Below are 13,313 nucleotides of genomic sequence, written 5' to 3' on the forward strand. Positions count from 1 at the left end.
AAACATCGCTAATTTCCTCCGCCTCCGCATCACAACATGTACTTGCAGCAACTAAAATCAATACTCCTTCCGTACCGGTGCATTGGGCACATTACAAAAACCAAATAATCCCATAACGCTTAGGTATGGTGCATTAACTTTCATTCTGTTCCTTGTTTCTTGCCACAAACAAAGGAATCAACCAATAAGAAATGTGCGGCGTGTATGCTCTCAATGACTTGAGATTAGTACCTAGCATGGCATGCAGTGGCCAGTTTATTGCATGCAATGGTACTAATTAACAAATAAATGTTAAGTTCTCTCATTTTTCCTTGGGCCTTGGTCGCGGTGCACAACCTAAGATGCCTAATGCACTGGTATAGAGGGAGTAGAAAAGTAGTTTAAGTTATCCTCGTGCACATGTAATAGGCACAATAATATTTTTTGTGAACTGTTGCAGGCGGGCTAAACTAGTGTTTTTAACTTTATACAACCTTGATCGGACGGTTGTTGATTGTGTGAGTGGCCAAAGGTAGCGGGTGATGGAGCATCTTCAGCACATGTCTTACCTTCCGTCTCGCACTTCTTTCATCCAGATTTATTATGCCCCTTCTTATTTTGGGTCAAGATTTTACCATAATTTCCACTAATAAAATGCTAATTATATATAAAAAATACCATGTGAAAACTCTTTCAAATACAAATCCATTAGTATGCTTATTGTAGTATATATCTCATATTTTGCAAGTTATATAGGCGGTCAAACTTTACCCCAAAATACAAGAGGGGGGGGGGGGGGGTTAAACCCGGATGGAGGAAGTACCATTTGTTAGCCATAGCGATTAGCTGCTCATCTTTTCCCTCTTGCAAGGTGACTAGGCAAAATCTTCCCCGCTTAGATCTCCACCGGTGAGCCCGTGGATTCATCGCCCTTTTGCCCGCTAATTCAGTCACTAGTGGCTGGGAGTGGAATCCTTGCACCTCGGGTTTTGCTAGAAGATATATATTAGGATTTTAGTCCTCGAAGGGCAACACTTGGGTGAATGGCGAGCTTCATCTTCGAACGGTCTCTCAAGAACCGATCTTCCTAGAGACCGTTCATCGGAATGGGTTACATGGAGCTCCAGCGTAGTTTCCTGGTAGCTCATCAGGCAGCAAGATTAGGGCCGAGTTTCTCGTTGTCCGTAGGCGGTATATCGACATTTGGTGTCAGGTTCTTTGGATCGATTCAACGGTTCAACTATGATGGACTCTGATCCTCAAAAGCATGTGCACAAAGACTTTCTAGATATCATGCATCTCGACACCTTTTTTTATGGCAGAAGTGATCGTTTATGATTCCAAGACCACAGTGTATTTTTTTTTATATTTGAGATGCTTTATACTTTGGATAAACTTTTTATAGTAAACCTGAGTCTTTGATGGAAAAAAAGACTAGGCGTTCAGTGCCAAGTCTGTACCGTCTCGACCACTATTACTCATTTGTCACTGCCAAACGAGTCGTATTTGCCAGTTGTTAATCACGTTCGTTTATCACGCAACTTTTGGTGGAATCTCAAAGGCCAGATGTTAATCTAGTTTCCGCCAACTTTCTATTGGCTAGCGTCCTTCCATCATCAGGACGAAAAGAGTGGTACGTGGCTGCTTTTGGTTTGTCAATATAGTTGTCTGGACTCCTGAAAAACCCCGGCCGTCTGGTTCCAATTTATAGAAAAACAAATGTTTAGACCGGTCACCGAACGGATATATAACCACGTTGAATGACAAAACATGTCCGCACTGTGTAGTCTATATGAAATGGGAGAGGTATGAGGGTGCGCATTGTAGATACCTTTATCTAAGGGTTGTACTCTCTCCTTACCAAAATAAGTGACTAACTCTGTACTAGCTTTGTACTAAAGCTTACCAAGCTAGTATAAAGCTAGTAGAAAGCTAGTACTGAGTTGAGTTAAGCTTTAGTACAAAGCTAGTATAAAGCTAAGTCACTTATTTTGGAACGGGGGGGGGGGGGGGGGGGGGGGGGGGGTACTACTCTGTTCGTGAAAACTACATCCACGTACGATCCATGGATAGGTCCGGCAACAAAAGGTTTTGAAAGCAGCACAGGCCTTGCAAAGACTAAATGTAGAGATTTAGGTTTAGGTTAGGGCGTCAACTATTTGATGCCCTCAATCCGTAGATATTTGAGGGGGCGCTGACTATTCAATGATATCACTCACAAGACGGACACCGATTCATGCAACGTTGATAGGTAGTAGTTCTACATTTTTACAATACAAGAAATCACTAAGAACTATTCTAGAAATTCCACTCCTTTCTGTCGGAGGTGATAACAATCACCCTGGAGCTGCTAGCCTCGTTGTTATTGGCAGCGGCCCAAATCAGTGGCATCCGGACAACCCACGAGCCGGCGGATGAGTGGCTATGGCCTCGTCATCCTCCTCTTTGTCCTTGTCTTCGAGCTTCACAACGAGAACAACGCAATGGGCATCATTGATGCAGATATGGCGGCGCTCGTGCTTGACCATGTGGGTACTCTGCCTGGACGTGTGATCGTCCGGTCCTCGTCGACGACTTTAGGTCTACACGGAGAGTCTCCATAACTGTGACATCCACACGCTCCGCCTCAAGTTGCGCCTCTGCCATGCGAACGGAACTACTCCTTCGTCTTCTGCATGTAGAAGAGGTCGTCTACCCCACCGACTGCAGCGTCAAGGGCCATCCCCCTCCTCTTATGTCAGTTGATCCTCCTCCTAGACCTCCACCAGCGCCATGGGGTCTCCCTCCTCCTCATCCTCCTACTCGTCCGAGCTCAACTCCGAAAAGCTTGGAGGTTGGCCCGCCTCAGTGCAGTGCTAGGGCCAGGCATCACAACGTGGACCCCCACCTTAGTTTTGACACGACGCCCCGACATCAACATCTTGTACCATGTGATTTTTGAATGGGACAATACAACGGCAAGATCAACTACAAGCGATGGCGGCACCGAAGTGTGGGAAAGAACGGGAAAATGGAGCGGATAGGATTTTGGGCAGGAGGAACCTAGCCGGTCTTTAAAGCCAAAGTAGGCCCCATGGGGCCGCGCCGCCAGCCGGACAAGAATGCAGGTAAGTAGGGGAGCCGGTGAGCCTCCAAGAATATGAATTGGAGTAGAAAATAGTGGGTGCCCCTAGAGGTTTGGATGGGGCCCGAGTGTCAGACTCCGCCGTGACCGACATCTGGGCCGGGCTTCCCTAGAGCACCCCCATTTGGGGCCGGAGTGAATGATTTTAGACGTACGATCTGATCTGACCCAAACTGAACGTTCACATTGAAGACATGAATGTGTCCGAACTATTCCATCCAAATAAATAGAGGTTTGAGTGTGTGGGTTAGAGATGCCCATAGCCTCGTGCACATGTTTCTTGCATAGACACTGTCCTACCGCCGAGCGCACGCACACAAACACATGATAGAGCACATTCAGCACATGTCCTAGCCAAGCTTAGCTGCCGCTGGGCCCTCGCCTTTAGCATTTGTACGTGATTGAGACGAGTTGTTCCTAATGTGAATGTTGGTAGGCCTTTTCTTGCATCTAGTCTTCCTCTTGACTGCCAGGATTACACCTATAGTATCCCGGATAAGGATGAAATTTTTAACACTCTCAAGGACATGAAGCTAAATGCCTCTCCGGGGCCTGATGATTTCAATGTCGAATTCTACATTGCTACCTGGAGTTGGATTGGTGACGATGTCACTGCTATGGTGAGAAATTTTTACCAGACATGTATAATGCCATCACATATTAGTGATACTCACATTGATCTTATTCCTATGAAATTGGTCTCAAAAATACGTTCTGACTATCGACCTATCATCCTTTGCAATGTCATTTATAAGATCATTTCCAAAACCTTAGCCAACAGATTGAAGCCTCACCTTCCTGACTATATTGATCCTTCCCAACAAGCCTTCATTAAAGGTAGACGCATATCCAATAATATCATCTTAGCCCAAGAGATCACTCACACTTTTGCCCTTAAATCTTGCAAACAACAAGCGTTCTTGCTTAACATTGATTTGGCCAAGGCTTTTGATTGCCTTGAATGGAACTTCATAGTCTCTGCTCTTTCTCGCAAAGGGTTGCATGGTCACTTTATAAACTTGGTTTATGCTTGCATCTCTTCCCCAAGTTTCTCTGTTATTATCAATGGTCAGCCTTTCGCCAACTTTCGTAGTAACAGAGGCTTAAGACAAGGATGTCCTTTATCGCCTTATCTTTTTGTCCTTGCTATTAATGAACTTTCTTTAAGCTTACATGATGCTATGGTCCAAAATTGCTTGTCTGGGATCTCTCTTGGTCCAGACTGTCCTCCTATTCACTCCATGTTTTTTGCTGATGATTTGTTGGTCTGTGGCAATGCTACGGTGCAGGAGGCTAACCATATGGCCAATATCATCAACCGTTTCTGCTGTCTTTCTGGGCATACTCCAAACTGGGACAAGTCTTTTATTTTGTTTAGCGCCAACGTTTCCCAGCCTTTAGCTCAACAAATCACTCATATATTCCCTGTTCCTCTTGTTGATGGTACATCTACTCATCTTGGCCACCCGTTAATCCTCCCTGCTAAGGATCGTGCTTCCGCTTATAACTTTGTTTTTGACAAATTTAAGAATAAGCTTCCCACTTATAAGGCAAATAAACTATCCCATGCCTCTAGACTTGAGCTCATCAATTATGTGTTTGCTTCCATCCCTGTCTACTATATGTCCAACATACTTTTTTCTAAAAAATTCCTTGCGAAGCTCACCGCTGTCATCCGTAATATTTGGTGGGTAGGAGTCAGAGAGGAGGCTGGTTCAAATGTTTTATGCCTAAGGGCCTGGAAAGACATTTGTACACCTAAAAAGGAGGGGGGACTGGGTATCAAAAACATGCTTGCAATGAATCAGGGGTTGCTGCTTGCGGCTTCTTGGAGATTGGCTGATAACCCTGATAGTCACATCTATCAAGTTCTCCGTGCTAAATATTTTCCAGGTTCTTCCATTTGGAGAGCGAATTCCAATACGCCAAAATCTGCTTTCTGGGCGTTTGTTCTCAAAGTCATGCCTATGCTCAAAGCCCACTCCTTTTATCAAATTTCCCAAGGGAATGTTTCTGTTTGGAGTTCCCCCTGGTGATCTACCTGGCACAATTTGTATGATCATCTTATCATTCAGCAAAGTAGCAATTTTATCTATCCGGCTAAGGTTTCTGATCTTTGGTTACCTGGGAGAAAAGTGTGGAATACTCGGCTCATCTCTAACCTGTTTATGGAGCCCTCTTCTTCGGCTATTATCACTACTCCTATTCTTCTTGATGATTGCAGAGATATTCTTTGTTGGGACTTAATCCCTTCAGGAAAATGCAATTCCAAGAGCACATACAAGCTTTGTTTGCAACAAGTTCACTCTGTGCAGGCCAATCAACCAAGACAGGTAAACACATCTATTCAGTCTATTCTTCAACAGGTATGGAAGGAAAAATTTATGGCCCCTCGGGTCCAGACTTTTGCTTGGAGACTTCTGAGGCGAGCTCTTCCATCAGGTGCTAGAGCTGGTAGATTTTCTGTTCACATTAGTACATTATGTGCTAGATGTAATATTGAAGACGATGATCTGCATCTCCTTTTTCTTTGTTCTTTTGCAAAGGCTGCTTGGTTTGCTCATCCATGGTACATCAGATCTGAGTTTTTAGTTGCAAATCATACTTCTGTTGCAGATATCATTATTGCCCTTTCTACCTCTAATCATCCGCATGCCACTATTTCTAATATTTTTACATTCATGTGGTGCTTGTGGAAAGCTAGAAATGAGGTTCTTTTTTGCGGGAAATTTTCACTACCTCATCAAGTGCAACATGCAGCACTGGCTATCTCTTCTCTGCAGGATTTTCATGAACAAAAATTGCAGGAAGTCAATCCTTCCTCTCCTACTCTTCATACAGGTTCTGAACAAATGGGACAGCCTCTTCAAGGATCAACTATAAAGTCTGATGCGATAATTTCAGGAACAAAAGTTTATTCTGATGCCTCATGGAAGAACAACCACATTCCAGGAAGAAGTGATCTTCAAGCAGCAGGAATTGGAATTTTCATTTTTATTCCTGGAGATGACTTTGACACAAAAATCATGATACAAGCTTCTGCTAACTCTACGCATTCCCCTCTTGTGGCTGAAGCCTTGGCCCTTCAATTTGCTGCCAAGGTGGCTTGCAGGTTACAACTCCATAATGTGTCATTCCTCACAGACAACCTTTCTTTGGCAAAGATGGTGGTTTCCAGGAATATTATGGATAACTCTATAGCTTGGAGATGTCGACCTCAAATAAGTAGTTTCATGCAGGACTCTTCTAGTGAACTTGATGCTATCTATCACATTCCCAGGAATATCAATAGCATTGCCCACAACTGTGCTCACCAGGTTCTCAATTCAAGAATAGAACCTGTTTTTAGTTGTACAAATTCAGCTCGTTCCCCTTGTCCTTCTATGCTTTCTCTTCAAGACTTTCAGGTTGAAGGATTTGTAATACACGCTGTACTTTGCAAATGAGTTGAATGAAATTTGGCGCCTGAATGCGCCTTCCTTGTGTTCAAAAAAAAGACGAGCTGTTCAGTGTCAAGTCAGTGCGCGTGGCGTGCCGTTCAGACCACTGTTGCCACTGTCTACTGAGACGATGGCGCACCATCGAAGTTACTATAATTTATTGGTTGAGCTCGTGTCCGCCCGACATGCTTAGTGAAAAATTGATCGACGTCATGATTTGGAGCACAGTGATCTGCCCCTTGCGATCTCCAAAGAGGCAACTTAACCGTAGATCCAGCTAATCTGATGACAAGCTCGCACTATACCTGTACTATGCATGAAAGCTGGGGCAGATTTGTATGAGATCACACATTAGGTAAGATCAACTTCAAAAATAAATAAATATATTTAGACATTTTGAAAAAATCTGAAATTATTTGACAACCTCCATGTGGTGTAGGTTTACAACTTAAAAAAAATCAGCTTAAAACTCGATGTACATATAGATATTAAGAAGCATGAATGTGAATAGTGAAAGCTTTGGCTGAAAGTACTTTGACACTATTCACATCTAATTTTATCTTCTCTTTTGTTTCTATTAATGTAAGTCGAATTAGGAGCTGAAACTTTTTGAGGTTATACATCAAACACTGATGTGTGTGTACAATTGTTTTCAGGATATTTGAACACGTATTTTTGTTCAAAAAATCAATCATGATCTTGCCTAAGGTAAGATCTCACACAAGAACCCCCATCAAAACTACATCCACATATGTAGGATTTAGAAAGCACAGCATCGTTTAAGACGGATGTAAACCTGTCTACGTTAGCCCCGTGCACTTGGAATATGCACACCATTTTTTTTGGCTTAATGCACTGTCTGGCCCTTTTTACTCTACGTATTAGATTTGTGTCAAGTCAAACATTGCAAGTTTGACCAAAGTTGTATTAAAAAAATATCAACATCTGGGATACCAAACGTATACTATGAAACTATATTTCATAACGAATGTAACAATATTGATTTGGGGTTGTCAATGTTGTTATTTTTTATGTATATTTGGTCAAACAATAGATACTTTGACTTCAGGCAAAATTTATATGCAGTCCAAAAACGACCGGAGGGAGTAATAAACAATTTGTGTATTTCGAGCCATCTGATCATGCTACATCCTTGATTGGACGGCTGTGATTGTCTGAGTGGCCAGGACTGGTAATCAAACGAGAAGGATATATGTGGAAATTGATCGAACTATTTGATTCCCGTTCCATATTATAGTGTCTTGAAGTTGATTTGCAAAATTAGTAAACGTTATGTCTTCATCATGTTCATTGCATCCTTTTGCAAGCAAGAATACCTGCATCTTGTTTGCCAAGGTCGTGCACTCCCTTGCAAAGTTCACCAATGATGGCAAAGATGACATTCAGATTAGATAACCATACCCACAATTACTTTAAATACTCTCCCTAGTAAGAATGGAAGTAATATTACTAGGAAAAAGTTATATATTTCCTCTTGCATGATAATATGTCACTTATTTTATGGTACATTGTACTACAAAGTTTAAAGTATAGTATTAAGTCGATGCACCGCTTAATATGATTCGGCTCAGAGTTTGACTCGAGAAGCTTGATAATTGCTAAAGTTTAATGCCTCTCATCAATCAAACAGGAAAAGAAAAATCAATCGAGCATCGCCTGAATCGATATACTTTCGGCCCATTTGCCGGCATCCTTGAAGTTGCCGCTGCCCGGTCACTTCTCTCTTACGCAAGTATCCCGGGTCAAACTGCCATTGTTGCACCGACGCACACCCTCGCCTCCTATTGTGTTGCGCCACCGTCATCAGTCCGGTCTGCATCCACATGTTGCACGACAACAGCATATGTAGATCGCCGACCGGAATCAACGCGTGCACGTAGCCAAAACGCAATATTGCGTGCCGAGTCTGCCGGTCATGTCAAGTCCCTGCTTATTGATCCTTGTGTGTTGTAGTGATGAACGTTTGGAGACACTCGTCTCCGCCAGATGATCAAAGTGCACAATACAGTAAATAATGCAAACTATTAGGGAAAATATATAAGTTTATCAAACGGCTGGTGCTTCTTCGTCATACAATCAGGCCATACATAAGCCCCTGACTTGCTCTATTAGGAGGAAAGTTGGTTCCATGATCTATAGCGGCGATCTACCCAAAAAGTCCCTGACGCTCAACATAATGCATGCATTTAGGCGTAGTGGTTCCGCATCTACACCATTCACTAGTAGAAAATGGAGCTTTAAAACCGGTTTGTAAGGGCCTTTAGTGCCGGTTATGGAACCAGCATTAAAGTGTGGGCACGAAAGGCCCCCCCCTTTAGTACCGGTTCGGCACGAACCGACGCTAAAGTGCCACCACGTGGCGTGAGCTCACGCCCTGGTATGGGGGACCTTTAGTATCGGTTGGTGTTGCCAACCGATACTAAAGGTTTTTTTTGAAATTTTTTGAAAAAATTTTGATTTTTTTTATTTTTATTTTTTCTGAATTATTTGATGATTTAGTCTCTAATCACTTCTCTTAACTGCTCAAGTGTGGATCACTCATTCCAAATCATCTAACTTCCTGACCGGTCACCCATCTCTCTCACTACTCCAGCCCGAGCACGCTTAACTTTCGGTTCTATTCTCCTTCGTTTCCAAGTCTGCACTTGTTGTTTTCTTGACAATAGTAAGATGTTAATCCTATTAACCCTCAGGAGTTTAGCTTGAGCATGAAGTCACACATTTCACCATTTGAGTTTGAAACTATTATTCTAAAAAAACAGTAATTATTTAGTAACGCTAATATTTCTTAAATAAGTTTGACTATAGTTTGACCACAGTTTGACCATAGTTTGACCAGATTTGACCAAAATTCAAAAAATTGAAATAACTATTTAGTAACACTAATATTCTTGAATAATTATGTAGTAACATTAATACTTCTTGAATAAGTAGTTTGACCAGATTTAACCAATTTTTTTAAAAAAAACTGAAATTTGACCATATCTTTTTTTCCTTTTGGAATTTGAGGATTCTAAAAAATTCCAAACAGGCCGTAGGCAGTCTCCATCGGATGCGGATTTTCGGGCTAATTTTTTTGATATATTATACGTTTTTTTCCGACATCGTATGCAAAAGTTATAGCTGTTTTGCATTTTCCCTACACTTTTTGCAAAACATGTCCAAATTTAAGTTTTCAAATTTTCCTAACTAGTAGATGTAGTAATATAACTACCTCTCGAAGGATTTTATTTTTGAAGTTTTTATCATTTTCTTTTGATTTTTTCAGAACTGAAATGGCGACACACGGGGGGGGGGTAGAGTTTGAAAATTGCCCTATAGTCCCGGTTTGTGTCACAAACCGGTACTATAGCTCAGACCCCTTTAGTACCGGTTCGTGGCACAAACCGGTACTAAAGGTTAGCCCTTTAGTACCGGTTTGTGACACGAACCGGTACTAAAGGTGATCGTGGGGCCCCGGCCTGACGCCAGCCTGCCATCACCCCTTTAGTACCGGTTTGTGGCACGAACCGGTACTAAAGGTTCAACACGAACCGACATTAATGCATAGCCGTTCGAACCGGCACTAATGGTATAATTAGTGCCGGCTCGAATTCAAATCGGCACTAATGTGCTTCACGTTTGACCCTTTTTTCTACTAGTGATTGTACCACCAAAATAAACAGCCCAAATTGTTTTGATGTACCGTAAAAGGACTCATGATTTCACATGTTCAATGCTTTGGTGTTAGCCCAAATCAGAAACATGATGTATGATCATCAGGCACAATCGGTGAGCCGATGCATGATGGAATTACCGAAAAAGGCTTTCGCTCCACTTTATAAATAAAGCAATGACCAACAACATCCAGTTACAGACGCACACCACCACAACACATGCACACACCCAAGGCGGGATACACAGGCGCTGAGCGTAGCAACACGACCCCCAGCACTACTCGAGCACCCGGGACTCCACCAGTGAACACGCCACCATGAAGAGATGCCACCGCATACAACGAACTGTGGGCTCCAAGAGGGTGCCTTCAGGAAGGGAACGACACGGTAGCGTTACCACCGCCTGATCCGAGGATCAAGGTTTCCCCCGGAGCCACACGACAGACAATGAGAGCCGCGGCGACGCCTTCAAGAAGGGAATGAGCTACGCCGCCGCCGGTCTGTCCGAAGAAAGAGCAGGTTTTCACCCCGGCCAATACTCACTGCCATCGAACGCCGCACCCCGACAACCACGCCGCCCACACGGCCATGGCCACCGGGCAGCACCAAGCGACGGGCTCTGCCCGTGAGCACCGCGCAACCACCACCAGGGCCGCCGCCCCGGAATCCAAGACCTAGGAACCACCACAACCGACACCCGCCGCTACCCCAACGGAAGAGACGATCGGATCCCGGGGCACACAAGTCCATCGATTTGTCCTACAGCTCCGGGCGCGAGACTAGCTTGGTCCTGCTGCTGGGCGCGAGACGAGCTCGGTCCTGCTGCCGGGCGCGAGAGGAGGAGGTCCTGCTGCTGGGCGCGGGACAAGCACAGTCCTGCTGCCCGAGCACGGGACTAGCGATGGGTCGTAGCAGGGAGAGGGCCATCCCACCGACGAAGATTGCGCCCGGGCAACGAGAAGAGGGGTCGAAGCTCTTCACAGGCTGCTCATGAACGGGCCGACGCCGAAGAAGTCCGGCCGCCGCCGTGAGATGATCCTGACCACCGCCACGAGCCACCACCACGCCGTGGTAGCCCACATCCCCGCCGAGCGCAGCCCGCGGCACCTGCCATCGCCGGAACGGCCGGGGGCCAGCAGGTCCACCACCACTAGGGAGCACTGCAACAGGGGCAGCCACCGGAGCAGGCCACCACCTGCGGCGAGCCGGGGCCCCGCCACCACAAGGGCCTAGAGCACCTGAACCGCAGCCGCGACGGATCTGGACCACGCCCACACGCTGCCGCCGCCGGGAACAGGGCACGCCCCAGCCCGTCCCAGCCACCCGCGCCGCCGCCAGCAAGCCGCGCCCCAGTCACGGGCCGCCGTCGCTGCGCCGCCGCGCCCTGGGCCAGCGCCGCGCCGCCGCCCAACAAGGATGGTCTGCGCCATCCAGCGCCGCGCGGGGGAGGAAGAGGCCCCGCGCAGCCCGATCTGGCCGGGCTTTGCCCGCCAGCACGCTGGGGCGGCGGCAAGGGGAGGGAGAAACGAGGAGGGGGCCGCGCCACGCGGGCTAGGGTTTCCCTCCCGGCGGCGCTCGGGGGAGCGGCCAGGGAGGGGGGTAGAACTCATGATGGAATCAAAGATCATGTAATCTTTTACACTCAAATCAATTTGCACTGTAGTAGTCTGCTCTTACGCCTAATGGGATACGGGATTGACCTCAGACTGAGACGCCAGTGGCAGCACCAGATTCTGCATCCGCACCACTATATGGCCTACATCGTGAATGTAAGTCAAACATGGAAGCCTCTCATGCAGAAGACGATCTAATTAACATTTGGATGTCGCAAAGAGCTGACAAGATGATCCCCAAGCACGAGTAGGTGATAGATTTTCCCAATGATCTAGTGCTTGTTTCTTTCCCTACGTCTCTTATTCCTACATGTTATTGGCATACATCGTACATTTGCCCTCTACATTGATACACATAAATATAAGTAAATATTTGTTTTACCAACGTGCAAAATATGGATAAGTAAGATGGTGAAATCTTGCTCTAATGAAGATGGGACAGTGGATATATATATGGGGAAGGGAAGAAAGCACTAAACTACATAAGCTGAGTGGGCCTCATGACTGGGCCCCACTGACGTGTTTGTCCGTGAACGGTTCGCCGCAGAATGAAGCTAGCAAGACCACGAGATGATAGTGTCCTGTCGTCCTGCCCTGGCCGATGGGGGCAAAATTTCGTGTTTTTTGACCCTTTTCCGATAGAAATTCTGGATCTGACCCCGGTTTGATTTTTTTTCGGGATTTGACCCTTTTGCTACCGCCAGGGGCCCTGGCGGTAGGGTTAGACAGCCTACCGCCAGGTCCTTTGGCTGTAGGGTGAGACGGAGGGGGACGCCGGACGTTTGCCTGTGCTGACGTGGATAAGTACCCTACCGCCGCCCCACTGGCGGTAGGCTACCTAACCCTACCACCAAAGCCCCTGGCGGTAGGGTGTGGCTGGGTTTTGCCATACAAACCTTCTGTAACAAAATATGCGGGGGCCCTGGTGGTAGGTTCACCCTACCGCCAAGGGGGGCGGCGGTAGGCTGTGTGACCCTACCGCCAGGGTCCTGGGCGGTAGGGTCCTGTGTTTTATTGCTTTAAGTTCACAGATCCACAAATAGCAAACACGTAGTTCCACATAGTTTCACAACCACTAGACAAGTTCAACCAAACGAAGTTCAACCAAATAGCAAACACATAGACAACCCAACTACAAGAGCCAACTATCGAAGAGCATAATCAGTTGCTCCTTCCCCTCTTGGAGGTATGCTACCTCTTGAGCACTGCGTTGGTTTTCCCTTGAAGAGGAAAGGGTGACGCAGTAAAGCAGTGTAAATATTTCCCTCAGTTTTTGAGAACCAAGGTATCAATCCAGTAGGAGGCCACGCACGAGTCCCTCGCACCTATACAAACAAATAAAATCCTCGCAACCAATGCAATAAAGGGGATGTCAATCCCTTCACGGTCACTTACGGAAGTGAGATCTGATAGATATGATAAGATAATATTTTGGTATATTTATGATAAAGATGCAAAGTAAAGAAAGCAAAATAAACGG

The sequence above is a fragment of the Triticum aestivum genome, chromosome 3A, assembly GCF_018294505.1.
Source record: "Triticum aestivum cultivar Chinese Spring chromosome 3A, IWGSC CS RefSeq v2.1, whole genome shotgun sequence".
In the NCBI taxonomy this organism is placed as follows: Eukaryota; Viridiplantae; Streptophyta; class Magnoliopsida; order Poales; family Poaceae; genus Triticum; species Triticum aestivum.